Genomic DNA, 18,484 nt, shown 5'->3' with positions numbered 1-18,484 from the left:
CCTCATAGTGGCACCCCAGCATCTGCTCCATCCCCCCTAGGCTGTGAGCATCAGGGAGGCAAGCCCCAGAGTCCCTCTGGCTCAGTTGGTCTATAGGTGGTGACAGTTTCTTATTCAGTGGTAATAATGATGGACCTGCACAGTACTTGCAATTAAGTAAACAGTTATCTCAGGAGGAAAAAAGCAAAAACAATAACTGCAAACGTTTAATTTGAATCTGCCATTCTCAAAGAATTCCAGAACCATAGAGGCTCAGAGTTGGAAGGAGTCATCTCCAGTTGAATCCTGTATTCCTACCCCATCATTGCTGGTAAATGCTTGTCAGTACTGTTCTTGACTGATACCTCTTACTGATGGGGACCTTGCTTATCATTTCCTGGGGGTCTGCCTGCAGTGTGGTTCAGCTCTGGTTACAGGAAAAGTTTTATGAGGAACTGAGATGCTTCTCCCTGTGGCTCTCCACTGCCACCCACAGGACAAGTCTGATTGCTTGGTGTGTGTTAGCCCTTCACAAACATAATGACCCCCCCACCCCCACCCCCAACTTGGTTTCTCCAGCCCAAATACCTGAAATTCTTTCATAATTTTCTTAGATGGTGCTTCCCAGTTACATCACCCTGCTGGTTCAGTTTCTCCAGCCACAGTGGCAGTGACTCTGGTCAGTGAGGAATCCCACAGTGTTTGGAGTCCTAGAAGCATTCTGTAACTTGATCTGGGTGGTGGTTACACAGCTGCAAACATGGACTGTATACAGCCATTCATTGAGCTGTATGCTTATGATTTGTGCCTTTCACTGTATGTGAGCTATACTTCAATAAATAGTAAAAAGTAAAAATAAGTAAACAAAAAGTGAGACATCCCACCATGAATGCAGTACCCAGCCACCTTATAGTCACAGGCCTGCCTTCCTTCCTTCCTTTCTTCCTTCCTTCCTTCCTTCCTTCCTTCCTTCCTTCCTTCTCTCCCTCCCTCCCTCTCTCCGTCTCTCCGTGTGGGGCCCTTGAGTGGAGACAAGGGATAAGGAAGCAAGCAATAAGGTACATTCTGTAATAGCCGTGCTTTGAGAGCCTGGGGGGTGGTGGGGGGCAGTGTGTGGGGTACTGTCTAATTCTGCCTGGGAAGACTTCATGGAAGAGGTGATTACCGAACTGAATCTGGAAAGGCAAGTATATGAAAAGGTTTTGCTTATGTGCTCTTTCTTCTCTTTCTCTATCTCCTCTGTTTTCCAGAATCATTACATTGTTCACCTCCTCCAGGAAGCTTTCTCAGAAAAATTCTATCCAGCCCTCAAATTCCAGCAAGCCCCCTCCACTCCTTTCTCCCTACAGTCTTCATAGTGTCAGCTGTTATATTTCACCAAGTGTTAGCTTCCTGTTCCTGCCACCCTGCCTCTCCTGCAGCCAATTAAACGGTGAGTTCTTAAGGGCTGGGACTGTATTTATCTATATTTCTAACTCCCCACCTTTACCCAGTGCCTCACAGAATGCCTTGCAGATAGCAAGTCCTGGATAAGTAGCTGGGAACTTGCATAACACCTTTATGATTATTTTTGATTTTCATTTACATATCTTATCTCCCAGTAATAACAAGTTTCCCAAGGGCATAGTCTGTCCTATATTGCCTTTGTGCTGTGTATTCAAATGTCTAGTCCTAGCTGGGTACCCTGTTGTCATTCTTAAATTTGAAAGAAAATCTTGGGTAGTCCCTTAGCCATTCTCTGATTTACCTCCTTGTAAATTGGAAGGAAATTATCCTTGTCTCTCACAAGCTCTGGAAAACAGTTTGAGACCCCTAAATATGGAAAGACTGAATAGACTGGCAGAAAGAATCTGAAGGAGTGAAGAGTTCTCAAGCTCTTGCCTGAAATCTGTTCTTTTGCTTCAAACGTCACCTCTTCCAGGAAGCTTTCTCTGATCTTCCTAGGGTCCCTCCTTGGGGATCCAAACCTAAACCGTTGCTAATGATTCGCTTACTGCTGGTTTTTCAAGGCAAAGGTCATGGGGTGTGTTCTTCACTGTGTGTGGGGATTGACTCCTTGGTGAGAGATGTTTGCACTGTACTGACTCCTGCTAACACCTGGAAGTTTACAAGCAATAAATCAACTGCACATCTTGGACTATGGATAGGTTATTTACATCCTGGAAATACTCAAGGAAAAAGCAAACAAGATAATGAAACACAGAGTTTCATAAGAACTAGGTACCCTCACCATGATTCTTTTACACACATCACGGCTGTCCAGATTCCTTAGTGTAAAAACCCATGATGTACATTTTGTTTTTCTGTTAGAATTGAAAACCTTAAATGTTTAAAAAAAAAAAATACAAAGAGAAAAGGTCTGATTATAGCAGCCTAGAGGGGAGTCACTGGGACTTGGGCCTGATTTCATATTTGGCAGGATCCTCTAAGCAACCATGGACCTGCCCTTGGTCTCTAGGGCCCTCTGCTCTCTGCTTCCCAGACTCCTAGGAGGCCAGACAGGAGTAGTAGAGTGATGTCTCCAGTTCAAGATCATTAAGCAGATTTTGCAGTTCCGCTGGCCTTTCTGGGGCATGAGGCTGTCCGTCCCTTACTTCTGGATTTTGTTTTCTCCACATCATTACCTGGCTGGTCAGACTTTGGAGAGTGAATTGTCAGGCTCTGTCTGGGATTGGCGTGGGGTGGGTGGCAGACAGCTTGGTGCCAAGGACTGCACCTGGATGACCCAGCCACCCCACCACACATGAACTCAAACAGCAGAGATGGATGTGTGTGCAAAGAGCCTTTTTACCAAATATCCAGATGAACTGAGTGTTTTCATCTGCATGGAAGGTGAGAGGGATGGTTTCTGCAGGTGCCAAGAGGGATAGGAAGGATAGGAACAGGTGAAATGGCCCAGAAGCATCTTGAGAGTTAGAATAGTGACCACGCACATCCTGGAGAGAATGTTGCATAGTACCTGGCATTTAGTTGGTGCTTGAAAGTGCTAAGTGAAGCTAGTCTAAATTTGAGAGTTGGAAGGACTCTCTGAAATTATCTAATGCAACCTCCCACTCAGAAAAGGAATTCCATTTACAGCATCCCTGCAGGTAGCCACAGCTTCAGCATGCTCAGGCTTCAAGTTGGAAGAATCTAGTCTAAGCTAGAAGGCCTGTGCAAAACTGAGCCTCAGTTTTCTCTTCTCTAAAATGGGGAGAATAATTCCTCCCATACTGAGATCAGAAAATGCAGACAGAGTGTATAACACAGGAGCTAGTACACCAGGTTCTCAATAAATTACTGTTGTTGTTGTTGTTGTTGTTTTTATTGTTATCATCAACAAACAAATTGATCTGGTCTTGTACACTAGAACAGTGGCTAATGAAAGTGAGTCCCCCCCCCCAAACTAAGTCCCCCTTCTGAGTTTATGATTAATCTCTCTATCTCAGACTATTCCCCATCTTATCCCCTCTGGCCTCTATCCTGTGCAAACTTATCACCCAGGTTCAGATTCACTTTTCACTCAGATTCAGATGACTAAAATTGCTGTTGTTGATAACGTCATTAACATACGGACTCAGATTGTTTCTCCAGGACAAGATGAGCTAACATACCCCTGGGTCATAGACCACCAGGCCAGAGACGCATAAACCTTAGGCATCCTGACTCCTAAAACTGTGATTAAGAAATATCATAAGATGATGATTAATCCTAGCTTCTTTTCCTTCCCCTTTAACAACCCCTAACTCAGTTGTTGTATAACAAAGGGAGTCCAACTCGAGGATGGAAGATGCCTTAGAGGACTGGGACGGGGAGGGTGGGGGGGGGCATCGAGGGAGGGAGGGAATACGGAGATATGTGTATAAAAACAGATGATTGAACTTGGTGTAACCCCCCCAAAAAATAATAAATTAATTAATTAATTAATTAAAAAAAAAATAAAACAACCCCTAACTCAAAGACCAAGTGGGGTGAACCTGAGGCTTGTCTCCCACTTCCTTGCTCAGTGCCCTGCAATAAACTCTTACTTTGCTGCAAACACCTGCTTTCAGAGTTTGGCTTTCTCCACGGTGGGCTCATGAGCCCTTTTGCTAGGTTATATGTTTGGCAACCATGAAGGGACCTCTCAGTTTCCTCTGAAATTAGTGCCTGTGGTCTGCAGGCCTCTGCCAGTGTGGCGCTTTCTCTTAGCAGATCCAGCAGCTGAGGCTCTTTTGGCCAGGAGATCCAACCGGGGAATTCCCTTTTTGACCACGCATCAGCAACCCTAGGCAATAGTCCAGGCTTGCAGTGAAGGAGTGGTTTTTGGATTGGACGACATCTATTGGTAAATAACCAGCACAATGGTGTGGGCCAAAAACTTTCATGTTTGTGTATTGATGCCCTCCTAGGCCCATTGCTGGGTATTAGGGGAGGAATTGGGTTTGATAAAAGTATGAGCCTAAGGTTGCCTTTGGAATTGGTTTGGCTTTAAACCTTTTGGAATTGGCTTGACTTTCGTTGTGTGTGTGTGTGTGTGTGTGTGTGTGTGTGTGTGAAAGAGAGAGAGAGAATATATTTCTGTTAAAGAAGATGCAGTATTTTAATTGGCAGAAATGGCAAACAAAAGTTCAGTTCCTAAAAATAGCCTTTTAGGATACTGTAAAATTAGACTACTTTTAGTGATGGTTCCCCAAACTGGGTTGCTAACTTGATAAAACATCTTTTCAGGATTCTGATCCTAAGGGAACATGTGCTTCTAGGAAGAACTTGCTTTTCTCTGCCTGTGCCTTTGAGATGTAAATGTTCTACCTGGGCTCTCAGGAAATTTTATCTTACTCTTGTCTAGACCATCTCCAGTTCCTCAGACTGAGGGAAAAAAAGAGAAAAGAGACTCTTTTAAACTTAACTTATTCCAACTGTTATTTATAAACTAGTGAGTTTTATATTGTAATACCTGAGTCCTGACTAAGCTTTAAAATGAAGCTATGAGCTCTCTAGCTGTGTCTGTCTATATGTGTACATTTCAAATGTATGTCTTTACCTTTGGATGGTGTTATCAAAATTAATTTGTAAGTGAACTCTATTTAATTGGCTGAAAGGAAATTAAGCACTTACTTAAATTCTCAGAAATATAAAAGAAACTAACCCAAATTAATTTCAGGTTCATGTGATCTGTGAAATATTCAGTATTAAATTAATATCTGGTATTAAAGTTAGTTTAAGCTTGTTGGTTTAATTAATATAGACATGTCTTTAGAGTCATCAACATTAATACTTTTATTGTACCTAGGTTTACTGAAAGTCAAATAAGATCTTCTCTTTCTTTCTTTTTTTTTTTTTAATTGAGGTATTGTTGATTTACAATATAATGTAAGTTTCAGGTGTCCTATGTAGTGATTTACAATTTTTAAGGAATATACTTCATTTATAGTTATTATAAAATACTTACTATATTCCTTGTGCTGTGCAATATGCCCTTGTAGCTTATTTGTTTCTTTTTAAATTTCTTTCTTTCTTTGTTTATTGGCTGCATTGGGTCTTCGTTGCGGTGCGTGGGCTTCTCATTGCAGTGGATTCTTTTGTTGCTGAGCACAGGCTCTACCAGCACGGGCTTCAGTAGTTGTGGTACGTGGCCTCAATAGTTGTGGCTCACGGGTTCTAGAGCAGGCTCAGTAGTTGTGGCACATGGTCTTAGTTGCTCCACAGCATGTGGGATCTTCCCAGACCAGGGAATGAACCCATGTCCCCTGCATTGGCAGGTGGATTCTTAATAACTGTACCACCAGGGAAACCCCAATCCTTGTAGCTTATTTATTTTGTACATAGTAGTTTGTACCTCTTAACCCCCTACCTCTATCTTGCCCCTCCCTCCATCACTCTCCCCACTGGTAACCATTAGTTTGTTCTATATATCTGTGAGGGAGCTTATTATTTCTTTTTTTTTTTTAAGAACTTTTATTGAGATACAATTGACATACAATAAACTATATATTTAAAGTGTACAATTTGATATTTTATTTTTCTTATTAGTAATGTATATATAGCAATCCCAATCTCCCAATTCATCCCACCCCAACCCCCCCCTTCCCCCCTTGGTGTCCATATGTTTGTTCTCTACATATAAGTCTCTATTTCTGTCTTGTAAACCGGTTGATTTGTACCATTTTTCTATATTCTGCATATATGCGTTAATATACGATATTTGTTTTTCTCTTTCTGACTCACTTCACTCTGTATGACAGTCTCTAGGTCCATCCATGTCTCTACAAATGTCCCAGTTTCGTTCCTTTTTACGGCTGAGTAGTATCCCATTGTATATATGTATCCCATCTTCTTTATCCATTCATCTGTTGATGGACACTTAGGTTGCTGCCATGACCTGGCTATTGTAAATAGTGCTGCAATGAACATTGGAGTGCATGTGTCTTTGATTTTTGTGGGTTTTTTTGTTTGTTTGTTTGTTTTTAATTTTTTACAATAAACTGCATATATTTAGAGTATACAATTTGGTATCCCAATCTCCCAATTCATTCCCCCCCGCAACCCTCCCTGCTTACCCCACTTAGTGTCTATATGTTTGTTCTCTACATCTGTGTCTCTATTTCTGCCTTGCGAACCAGTTGATTTGTACAATTTTCTATAGTCCACATATATGTGTTAATATACAATATTTGTTTTTCTCTTTCTGACTCACTTCGCTCTGTATGACAGTTTCTAGGTCCATCCATGTCTCTACAAATGTCCCAGTTTCATTCCTTTTTACGGCTGAGTGGTATTCCATTGTATATATGTATCACATCTTCTTTTTTTTTTTTTTTTTGAAGAACTTTTATTGAGATACAGTTAACAGACAATAAACAGCATATATTTAGAGTATACAATTTGGTGTCCCAACCTCCCAATTCATTCCCCCCCAACCCTCCCCGCTTTCCCCACTTGGTGTCCATGTGTTTGTTCTCTACACCTGTGTCTCTATTTCTGCCTTGCATTTCCTCTTTCATAGTTGTTAGCATTTGCCTTAGGGATTGAGGTGCTCCTATATTGGGTGCATATATATTTATAATTGTTATCTCCTCTTCTTGGATTGATCCCTTGATCTTTATGTAATGTCCTTTCTTGTCTCTTGTAACATTTTTTATTTTAAAGTCTATTTTATCTGATATGAGTATTGCTACTCCAGCTTTCTTTTGATTTCCATTTGCATGGAATATTTTTTTCCATCCCCTCACTTTCCATCTGTATGTGTCCCTAGGTCTGAAGTGGGTCTCTTGTAGACAGCGTATATATGGGTCTTGTTTTTGTATCCATTCAGCCAGTCTGTGTCTTCTGGTTGGTGCATTTAGTCCATTTACATTCAAGGTAATTGTCGATATGTATGTTCCTATTACCATTTTCTTCATTGTTTTGTTGTTGTTTTTGTAGGTCCTTTTCTTCTCTTATGTTTCCTGCTTAGAGAAGTTCCTTTAGCATTTGTTGTAGGGCTGGTCTGGTGGTGCTGAATTCTCTTAGCTGTTGCTTGTCTGTAAAGCTTTTGATTTCTCCATCGAATCTGAATGAGATCCTTGCTGAGTAGAGTATTCTTCGTTGTAGGTTCTTCCCTTTCATCACTTGAAATATATCATGCCACTCCCTTCTGGCTTGCAGAGTTTCTGCTGAGAAATCAGCTGTTAACCTGATGGGAGTTCTCTTGTATGTTATTTGTTGTTTTTCCCTTGTTGCTTTTAATAACATTTCTCTGTCTTTAATTTTTGTCAGCTTGACTAATATATGTCTTGGTGTGTTTCTCCTTGGATTTATCCTGCCTGGGACTCTCTGCGCTTCCTGGACTTGGGTAGCTATTTCCTTTCCCATGTTAGGGAAGTTTTCAACTATAATCTCTTCCAGTATTTTCTCAGGTCCTTTCTCTCTCTTCTCCTTCTGAGACCCCTATAATGTGAATGTTGGTGCGTTTAACATTGTCCCAGAGGTCTCTTAGGCTGTCTTCAGTTCTTTTCATTCTTTTTTCTTTATTCTTGTCTGCATCAGTGATTCTCACCATTCTGTCTTCCAGGTCACTTATTCGCCCTTCTGCCTCAGTTAATCTGCTATTGGTTCCTTCTAGTGTATTTTTCATTTCAGTTATTGTGTTGCATATCTCTGTTTGTTTGCTCTTTAATTCTTCTAGGTCTTTGGTAAACTTTTCTATCTTTGCATCCAGTCTTTTTTCAAAGTCCTGGATCATCTTCACTATCATTATTCTGAATTCTTTTTCTGGAAGGGTGCCTATCTCCTCTTCATTTAGTTGTTTTTCTGGGGTTTTATCCTGTCCCTTCATGTGGTACAAAGTCCTCTGCTTTTTCATTTTCTCTATCTTTCTGTGGCTGTGGTTTTCAGTTCCACAGAAGAAATACTGCTGATACTGCTTGATTCTGCTGTCTGCCCTCTTGTGTATCACATCTTCTTTATCCATTCATCTGTTGATGGACATTTAGGTTGCTTCCATGCCCTGGCTATTGTAAATAGTGCTGCAATGAACATGGGAGTGCATGTGTCTTTTTGAATTATGGTGTTCTCTGGGTATATGCCCAGTAGTGGGATTGCTGGGTCATATGGTAGTTCTATTTTTAGTTTTTCAAGGAGCCTCCATACTGTTCTCCATAGTGGCTGTATCAATTGACATTTCCACCAACAGTGCAGGAGGGTTCCCTTTTCTCCACACCCTCTCCAGCATTTATTGTTTGTCGATTTTCTGATAATGCTCCTTCTAACTGGTGTGAGGTGATACCTCATTGTAGTTTTGATTTGTATTTCTCTAATAATTAGTGATGTTGAGCAGCTTTCATGTGCCTCTTGGCCATCTGTATGTCTTCTTTGGAGAAATGCCTATTTAGGTCTTCTGCCCATTTTTTGTGCTGTTTGTTTTTTGATATTGCTTGATTTTTTGATATTGTTTGACTTTTTGATATTGTTATATATTGTTTATATATTTTGGAGATTAATCCTTTGTCTGTTGATTTGTGTGCAAATATTTTTTCCCATTCCAAAGGTTGTCTTTTCATCTTGTTTATAGTTTCCTTTTCTGTGCCCCACATATATTTTTGTTTTATTTCCATTATTCTAGGAGTTGGGTCAAAAAAGATCTTGCTGTGATTTATGTCAATGAGTGTTCTTCCTATGTTTTCCTCTAGGAGTTTTATAATGTCTGGCCCTACATTTAGGTCTTTAATCCATTTTGAGTTTATTTTTTGTGTATGGTGTTAGGGAGTGTTCTAATTTCATTCTTTTGCATGTAGCTGTCCAGTTTTCAGCACCACTTATTGAAGAGACTGTCTTTTCTCCATCGTATATCCTTGCCTCCTTTGTCATAGATTAGTTGACTATAGTTTATCTCTGGGCTTTCTGTCCTGTTCCATTGATCTATATTTCTGTTTTTGTGCCAGTACCATATTGTCTTAATTACTGTAGCTTTGTAATATAGTCTTAAGTCAGGGAGTCTGATTCTTCCAGCTCCGTTTTTTTCCCTCAAGATTGCTTTGGCTATTCAGGGTCTTTTGTATCTCCATCAATTGAAGTTTTTACCAAATGTATGTCTCCCTATCAGAATTGGAAGTTATTATTTTGCTTCTAACCATACTATTGCCCCCAAAGTTCAGGATAGAAAGAAAATTTTCAAGTGAAGTTGTCACAGAATATAACTACCCATGACATATATCACTGCTTGCTTCAAGTCTACTGCTAAGAAGCATGTGTATGATGTTTGTGCAACAATTTGGTATAATTGATAAAAATGTGTAGTCTATATATGTGTCCCTGTTAGCATACCTCTGAGCTTGTTCACTGTGTCTGATTAGTTTTCTTTCAATGTGGATAAGTAGGCAAATATATATAAACAAAAAGGAGGCCCAGCACCAAGGGACATGATGGAATTAGGGCAGGCAGCAACCATGCTGGCATCAAGGAACAGGTATTTTTGACCATCAGTGCTTTCTACTGAAAGATTTGCAAACAAAAGGGGAAATGATAGAAGAAAATTTCACATACTGAGGAATGGGGAAGTCATTCTGCCTTATACATGATTTAACTTAAATTTTATGCTAATTAGAACCACATATTTTGTGGCCTATCAAATATGCATTGTACACCTGCTTTGACCATTAAGAAAAAAATGCATTTTGAAATGAAAAATATACTAACATTGGTTTAGACATCCAAAATAGAGCTGGATGGCCATTGTGGATATTCCTATATTACTGAGAACTTGAGTTTTCTGAACTGTATCAGACTCAAGGACATCACCAGCTATTCTCAAAAACAATACCTGCTAGCAACTGCCAACTGCAACCTTATGCTCTCAAAGTCACCTCTTATAACTATTAAATTTTTCTCTTACTTTGGGAATAGTAACAAATGAAAGAGCTCAAATCATAGCCTCCCAACAGAAGGCACTAGATTCTTTAGCCAGAGTAGTACTAGACAATAAAATTGCTTTAGGTTAGATTTTGGTAGAAAAGGGAATCATATGTGTAGTGGCCAATAGCTCCTGTTATTTGTATGTTAATACTACAACTGACATTAAAACCTACTTAGATAAAATTAGGCAACTGGTTATAATAAGTCTCTCTAGAAGTGCCAGGTCCAGACTGGTTTTCAGGCTTATTTTCCTGAATTCCTCAGGGAATGAGATCTATTTCCCAAGGTTTATTAAAGTTCAGGTTACAAAAAGGAAAAAAAGAGTTCAGGTTTTCACTTTTCCTCCTACTTCTAACTGGGTACCTGAATATGAAATGTACTATAAACTGTTGCACAAAAATGGGTAGACCAAGGTACTAAGAAGTTAATCATGCAAGATTTAGATCCAAAACCTAGAACTTGGGAATATTTCCACTCAGTGTACGATATTTCCATTCCCCAAACTGAGGCAGGACTTTGCCCCATTTCAGCAGAAAGTAGCCAGAGCAGTCATTGCCCCATTCCCTCAAAGATTTGGAGAAAGTCAAAACAGGAGTAGGGATTGAAACTGAGTCCCCTCAAACCAAGTTTTCCTGATGAGTTTAGGATTAACTTCTCTATCCAAAGCTTTATTCCCTGTCTTTTCCCCTCTGACCTCAATTGTGTGCTAACTGAACACTGATCACCCAGAGTCAGATGACTAAAATTGCTGTAGTTGATAACATTGTTAATGTACAGACTCAGGTTGTTTCTCCAGGGCAATTTAAGCTAACAGACTCCTGGGTCATGGACCATCAGAGCAGATATTCATAAGCTTTAGACATTCTGACTCCCAAAGCTATGAATACAAAATGTCACAAGATGGCGATTAACCCCAGCTTCTTTGTCTTTCCCTTTTAAAAAAAACCCTTACTCAAAGACCAAGTGGGAGTGGATCTGAGGCTTGTTTCCCACTCCCTTGCTTGGTGCCCTGCAACAAACTCTTACTTTGCTGCAAACACTTACTGTGAGAGTTTGACTTTCTGCTGCGGAGGCACATGAGTTCTTTCGCTCAGTTACACTAGCAAAGTGTGTCCCTGGACCAGCAACAGTATGGCCTGGGAACTTATGAGAAAAACAGATTCTTGGTCCTGCTGAATTAGAAAGTCTGTAGGTGCAGCTCAGTATTCTGTTTTAATAAGCCCTACAGGGGATTCAGCTGCAGCTGCAGTTTGAGAATCACTGTTCCAGAACCACAAAGGAAAAGACTAATTCCCATTCTACAGACAGCCATTCACTATTTGAAGATATTCTTCATGTTCTTGCTAAGTCTTATTGTTTCCAATGTTCTCTCCACTTCTGTCAGCCATTCTTCATTTATTATGTGCTCCAGGTCCCTTGCCATCCTTATCTCCCCATTATATCATGCTGTGATTGTCAGTGACCCTCTTAAAAAGGGAGGCTCCCAGCACAACACCCAGGGCTCCCAAGTGGCCCAATCAGCACACAGTGCAGTAAGTTTGCTGCCTTCTCTTCTCTGGAAACTTTGACAGCTATTTATTGAGTGCCCACTCTCTGCCAAACCCATGACATACAATAACTTTTTCTTTACTCTTCTTGTTGAGGTTAAACTTACATACATTAAAAGTGCACAAGCCTTAAATGAACACATTAAATTTTTACGTGTATTTACATACGCAGGTGACTGCCGCCCAGATCAAAGTATAGAACACTTCCAGCACCCACCCCAGAAACAGTACTGTGCTTGCTCAATGTTATGTCTATGAGCGTAGTAGTTCATTATTTGTCATTGCTATGTAGGAGACCATTACATGCATACATCACAATTTCTTTATCCTATCTACTATTGATGGACATTCCGCTTGTGTCCAGCTTGGAGCTATTATAAATAAAGCTGCTGTGAACATTCATGTACTTGTCTTTTGGTGGACACAATCTCTCACTCTATTGAGAGCATGCCCAGAAATGAAATTGCTAGATTATGGGGTTGGTTTAGATTTAGAAGATGCTGCCAGTTACCCAAAGTGATTGCATTAGAGTATAAACCTACTACACTTCCAGTTGCTCCACTTCCTTCCTTACCAACACTTGACATTGCCAGCCATGTTCATTTTAATCATAATGTTGGTAGTACAGCAGTATCTCAGTGGTTTTAATTTGCACTTCCCTCACAATAAATACTGTTCAGTATCTTATTATATGCTTATTGGACACTTGCATATCATCTTTTGTGAAATGTCCCTTCAAGTCTTCTGCCTACTTTAAAAACTGGGTTGTCTGTCTTTTAAAAACTTATTTAGGAGTTCTTGATATATTCTGGATATGTCTTGTCTCAGTTACGTGTATCGTAAATATCTGCTTCTTGTCTGTACCTACACTGTTGTTAATCTTCACAATGCTCCTGAGATATAGGTGTTATTATCCCTATTTTATGGATTAGGAAACTGAGGCTCAGGAATGCATAGTATCTTGCCCAAAGTCACACACCTAGTAAGTACTGAAGCTGAATTTTGAGCCCAGGTCTCCTGATTCCAAAGTCTGGATCCTCCCCATGACACCATTTGCTCTTCACACTCCTATTTACACACCTCAGACTTGTGCTTGAGCTTATAGCTGTTAACATTTCCCCCCACAAGAACTGCTGTTGAACCAAGTCTTCCCATCTCATTTATGAGCAGTTGATATACTGAATCCAAGTATAGGCCTTCGTATACAAGGAATAATGGGAAGAATCTTGACCTGGGTGTGGGTCAGGTCTGGACTAGGTTCTGGCCCTGCACTTGGCCATGACAACTCAGGGCTTAATATTATAAACCTAATTTTCTTCAACTGTAAAATGTCAAATTCATACAGTGTTGTAGTGGGATGAAATGAGAGCACAAGCAAAGCCCCTGGTAGATGCTGCAGTGCTGTTCACACTGCTCGGTTGCCTTCTCCTGCTCTCGAGTCTCATTTAGTTTGGGTTTGGGTTCCTCTTCCCTGCTAGCATGCTTCAGGTTCCAATTCAGCCATGCAGCAGAAGGGCTACACCTCCAGCTGTTCCAAAGAAGGATGACACCTCACATTCATAATGTATTGATATATTTACCAACACAGTTGACCCTTGAACAACATGGGTTTGAACTGCATGGGTATACTCACTTATAGGCAGATTTTTTTCAGTAAATACAGTACCATATGATCTGTGGTTGATTGAGTCCTTAGATGCAGAACATGGGATATGGAGGGCTGACTGTGGATCCTGAGCATCTACAGATTTGGGTATCTGCAGTGGGTCCTGGAACCGGTCCCCCGTGATACCAGTCCCCCGCAATTCCCTGGGATGACTGTACCCATCCAAATCATTGAGAAAAATACTGAATGCACTGCACCATTCTCCACCCTCCTCTTTCCTAATGAACCTTTCCTTTAGGGCTCAGATGAGCTATACATTCTACTGGGAGCTCCCCACACACTTAGGACTGCCTCCGTGCCTGCCTTGTGTTCCCCTCATCTCCTCACTTACCTCCCCGTCTTGTGGTCCCCAACTGGGGTGTCCATAATATGGATCAACTGTCAGCTCCTTGAGGATGGAGGTTGGGTCACACATTAATTCTCAGTGGCACTGTACAGCACCTGTTTGTCACGTAGCAGGCATTCACAAAATATTAGCTATGCAAATATGCGTTTAACTATCATAACTTTGAACTTATGAAAAATTGAAGCAAGAAATCATATTCGTAGATTTCATGAGGGATGTACAACTCATCTATAATATTTAGTCAGTATTTACTATAATTAGTCAGTATTTACTATAATTACTATATTAATACTATAAATATAAAATTACTCTATTACATCTATAATATTTACTCAAACTTGGTTGTTCGACTTACAATAAGCCCATTGTTAGTTGAAAATATCATAAGTCAAAAATGCACTTAACAGGGAGTTCCCTGGTTGCCTAGCAGTTAGGATTCTGGGCTTTCACTGCCATGGCCCAGATTCAGTTCCTGGTTGGGGAACTGAGATCCCACAAGCCAAAAAAAAAAAGAAAGAAAGAAAGAAAGAAAGAAAAAGAGAAAGGGAAAAAAATGCATTTAATACACTTAACCTATCAAACATCATAGCTTAGGTTAGCCTACCATAAGCGTGCTCAGAACACTTACATTAGCCACTGGGCAAAATCATCTAACAGAAAGCCTATTTTATAATTAAGTGTTTAATATCTCATGTAATTGATTGAATGTTGTACCGAAAGTGCAAAACAAAAAGGTCTTACAGGTAAGGGATGGTTGTAACTGTATTGGTTGTTTACTTCTATGATCCCCTGGCTGACGGGGAGCCTTGGCTCACTGCCACTGCCCAAGATCATGAGAGATCATATGCATATCGCTAGCCCAGAAATCAAAATTCAAAATTCTAGGTATGGTTCCTACTGAGTGCATATGACTTTCACATCATTGTAAAGTCAAAGTATCAGAAGTCGAACCATCATAAGCTGGAGACCATAGGTATGTCAGAATCACGTGGAAGCTCAAAAAGGTCAGACTTCTGGGTTGATGGAGTCTTGCATTGGTAGTACGCAGAAGCTCCCCAGGATTTTCTAATGCTCAGCCAAGGTTGGAAACCACTTCTCCAAAGAATCCACATTTTATCAACAGGCGCTGCTTGCATAGCCTGCACCATTTAGGCCCCTCATTAAAGTGCCTTTATTGAATTCTCCTTTGACTTTGTGCCCAGTTTGAGCAACTTGAAGATATGTGACTGGAGTTATGGTAGGGATGCTGTTGCCAATGGACCACTGTACAAAGACACACAGAAATTTCTATTGGGCATCTCCATCAGGAAAAGCTGTGATTCTCCTGAGCAACCAGTTCATGCTTATCTTACAGATGCTAGGAGTCATTTAATTGACACTATTTTCCGAGATTGTAGTAGCTGCTGGAAAGCTTATGGTCAAAGTTATGATCCACCTTTATCACCTATGTAGAATTTTATGGTACATGTGTTGTGTACTGACTTGATTCCTCTTTATTTTCTGTCCTTTTCTCTTCATCCTCTTTTCCTCCTTTCCCTCCATAATAATGCTATTTTAATTGAGATATAATTCACATACTATAAAGTTCACTCTTTTAAAGTGTACAAGTCGTGGGGCTTCCCTGGTGGTGCAGTGGTTAAGAATCCGCTTGCCAATGCAGGGGACACAGGTTCGATCTGTGGTCCGGGAAGATCCCACATGCTGCGGAGCAACTAAGCCCGTGTGCCACAACTACTGAACCTGCACTCTAGAGCCCGTGAGCCACAACTATTGAGCCCACATGCCACAACTTTTGAAGCCTGCACCCCTATAGCCTGCACTCTGCAACAAGAGAAGCCACTGCAAAGAGATGTCTGTGCATCGCAACAAAGAGTAGCCCCTGCTTGCTGCAACTAGAGAAAGCCCGTGCACAGCAACGAGGACCCAATGCAGCCAATAAATAAATAAATGAATGAATAAAGTGTACAATTTGTGGGTTTTAGTATATTCACATCACCACTGCCTAATTCCAGAACATTTTCATCACCCCAAAAAGAAACTCTTTACCCATTCTCATTCCCCCTTCCCCATTTGCCAATCAGTGTTCTACTTTCTGTCTATGGATTTGCATATTCTAGATATTTCATATAAACAGAGTCATATAATTATGTTGCCCTTTATGTCTGGCTTCATTAATTTAGCATAATATTTTCAAGGATCGCTCACATTGTAGCATGTATCAATACGTATTCTTTTTCATAGCTGAGTAATATTCCATTGTCCAAAATGGATGTACCACCTGTTGTTTTTCCATGGACATTTGGGTTTCCCTTTTTTGGTTATCATGAATAATGCTGCTACAAACATTCATTTACAAGTTTTTATGTGAACACGTTTCAGTCCTCTTGGGTATATACCTACAAGTGGGTTTGTTGAATCATTTAGTAATGTTTTTTAATTAAAAAATTTTTTTGACATACAATAAACTGCATATATTTAAAGTGTACAATTTGATATATTTTCTTATTAGTAATGTATATATGGCAATCCCAATCTCCCAATTCATCCCACCCCAAGTTTAACTTTTTGAGACTCTTTTCTCATTAAATTTTTTTTAAATTTTACTGTATTTTATGTATCTCTGTAAGCCGCTACAAATCCTTCTTTTTTGGAAGGAGGCAGAGTACAAATAAATAAATAAATCACAAAGCACTCCCAAGCCATCTGTTTAATAATCTGTGCTAGAATTTTGCCAGGATTCTATATTGAGCCATTGGTCTATAGTTTCCAGAAATACCTTCTGTCTCTTTGTGAAAATCAGAACATTTTCTTATCTCCAATGTCCTCATCATTTATGCAGGTTGTTTTTCAGTCCTACCTGCAAAATATTTCATGACCCTGTGTCTAATTCATCTGCATCTGGCACCCAGAATTCATCTGCAGACACATAAGCTCCCATCTATCTTGTGATGTACTTAAATTTTTATATCCAAGTAATTCATGTACATGGTTAAAAATAAAGTAGAACAGAAGAGCCTGCAAGGAACAGTCCTACCTCATTCCTTCCCCCTCTCGTCCTGCTCTCAGAGGCAACTGCTTCAAAGTCTTTTAGCTGTTTATTCTGGGAATGACTTCTATATCTCTAAATAATATGCTTATGTAGCTGTTTCTGGATTTCTCAGTTTAAAACATCCTTTCTTGATTTATAACTATGAAAAAGTAAGGATTTAGTTCACATATATCATCCAAATAACCCTCTCCCACAATACTCACAACGTGGTTGTATAGCTCTTTTTATTTAGTTCCTCTACGTAAAATAAAAATAAATCTGTTGATTACCTGTGTTGCTTTAAGTAACATATGTATATCTTTATTTCTCATACCATCAGCTATTGATAGTAGTTTTGACTCACTATTTTGTAGGATAAGAATATCACACCTACCTTTCCCTTTTGGCTCCCCTTCCCAGCTTCTGTTTTCTGAACATTTACTTTAAATGCTCAGTGTTGATTACCTGTATATGTAATTTTCTACCCATGATGAAGTCTTCTGTGCTTTGCCTATTAGTTGGTTCTAAAAGCTTAAAACCAATAAATAATGTTTACATTTGTAACAATGTACATATTGTTTATTACAGAGCCAGCAGTGTCCTATAATTAGTTTCTTTCTTTTATTTGTTTCAGTTTTTCATAGTTTCAGATTGCCTTTCTTCTTCTCCCCTTTCCCCCTTCTCTTCTTTTTACTTGCCATGATTATTTCCTCATGTTTGTTTCCAACTTTTGAGCTTATTGAGTGCTCTATTTCTGAGGTTTCTCTTTTTCCCAGGGACCTCACACAAGGGAACCTCTCCATTATATGCTCTAATTTGGGTGTGTTGCTTTCCTTTTACATAGCTATTGGTCAGGGACTTCTTTTCACTGATGCCCTGGACTGGTCCCACTGTTTTCTGTCCCCTTCCTCCCTCCCTCCCTTCCTTCCTCCCTTCCTTCCTTCTTCTCTTTCTACCTTCCTCCCTCCCTCCCTTCCTTCTTCTCTTCCTCCCTCCCTCCCTTTGTTTTTGTTTAGGCTATCATTCTCCTACACCACATCTCAGGTAATTTCTTAAAAAGGAGTGTATATGTGAAGGGAGAGAGAAATTAGGAGTTTGCAGTTAATGTATATACATTACTATGTATAAAATAAACACCAAGGGCCTACCATAAAGCATAGGGAACTATGCTCAGTGTCTTGTAATAACCTATAACGGAAAGGAATCTGAAAAAAAATATATATATATATGGAATCGAATCAGTTTGCTGTACACCTGAAGGTAACACAACATTGTAAATTAACTATACATAAATTTTAAAAATGGTTATTAAAAAAGAAAGAAAAAAAGGAGTGTGTGATATGTCATACATTTTCTGAGTCCCTAGCTTCTCAAAGTGCTATAGTTCCACCCTCACACTCAAATGATAATTTAGATGGATAAAGACTTCTTCACTGAAAATTGCTTTTTTCACAGAATGTTGAAGTCATCGTTCTAGCCTTTGCTAATGAGAGCCCTGAGGCCGGTCTGATTCTTATATTTTTAGAGGTAAATTTTTCTTCTCCTCTAGGGAAATTTTTAGGATCCTG

The sequence above is a fragment of the Hippopotamus amphibius genome, chromosome 3 (genome assembly GCF_030028045.1).
Source record: "Hippopotamus amphibius kiboko isolate mHipAmp2 chromosome 3, mHipAmp2.hap2, whole genome shotgun sequence".
In the NCBI taxonomy this organism is placed as follows: Eukaryota; Metazoa; Chordata; class Mammalia; order Artiodactyla; family Hippopotamidae; genus Hippopotamus; species Hippopotamus amphibius.
The sequence above is the reverse complement of the archived record's forward strand: the minus strand, read 5'-3'. Positions refer to the sequence as shown.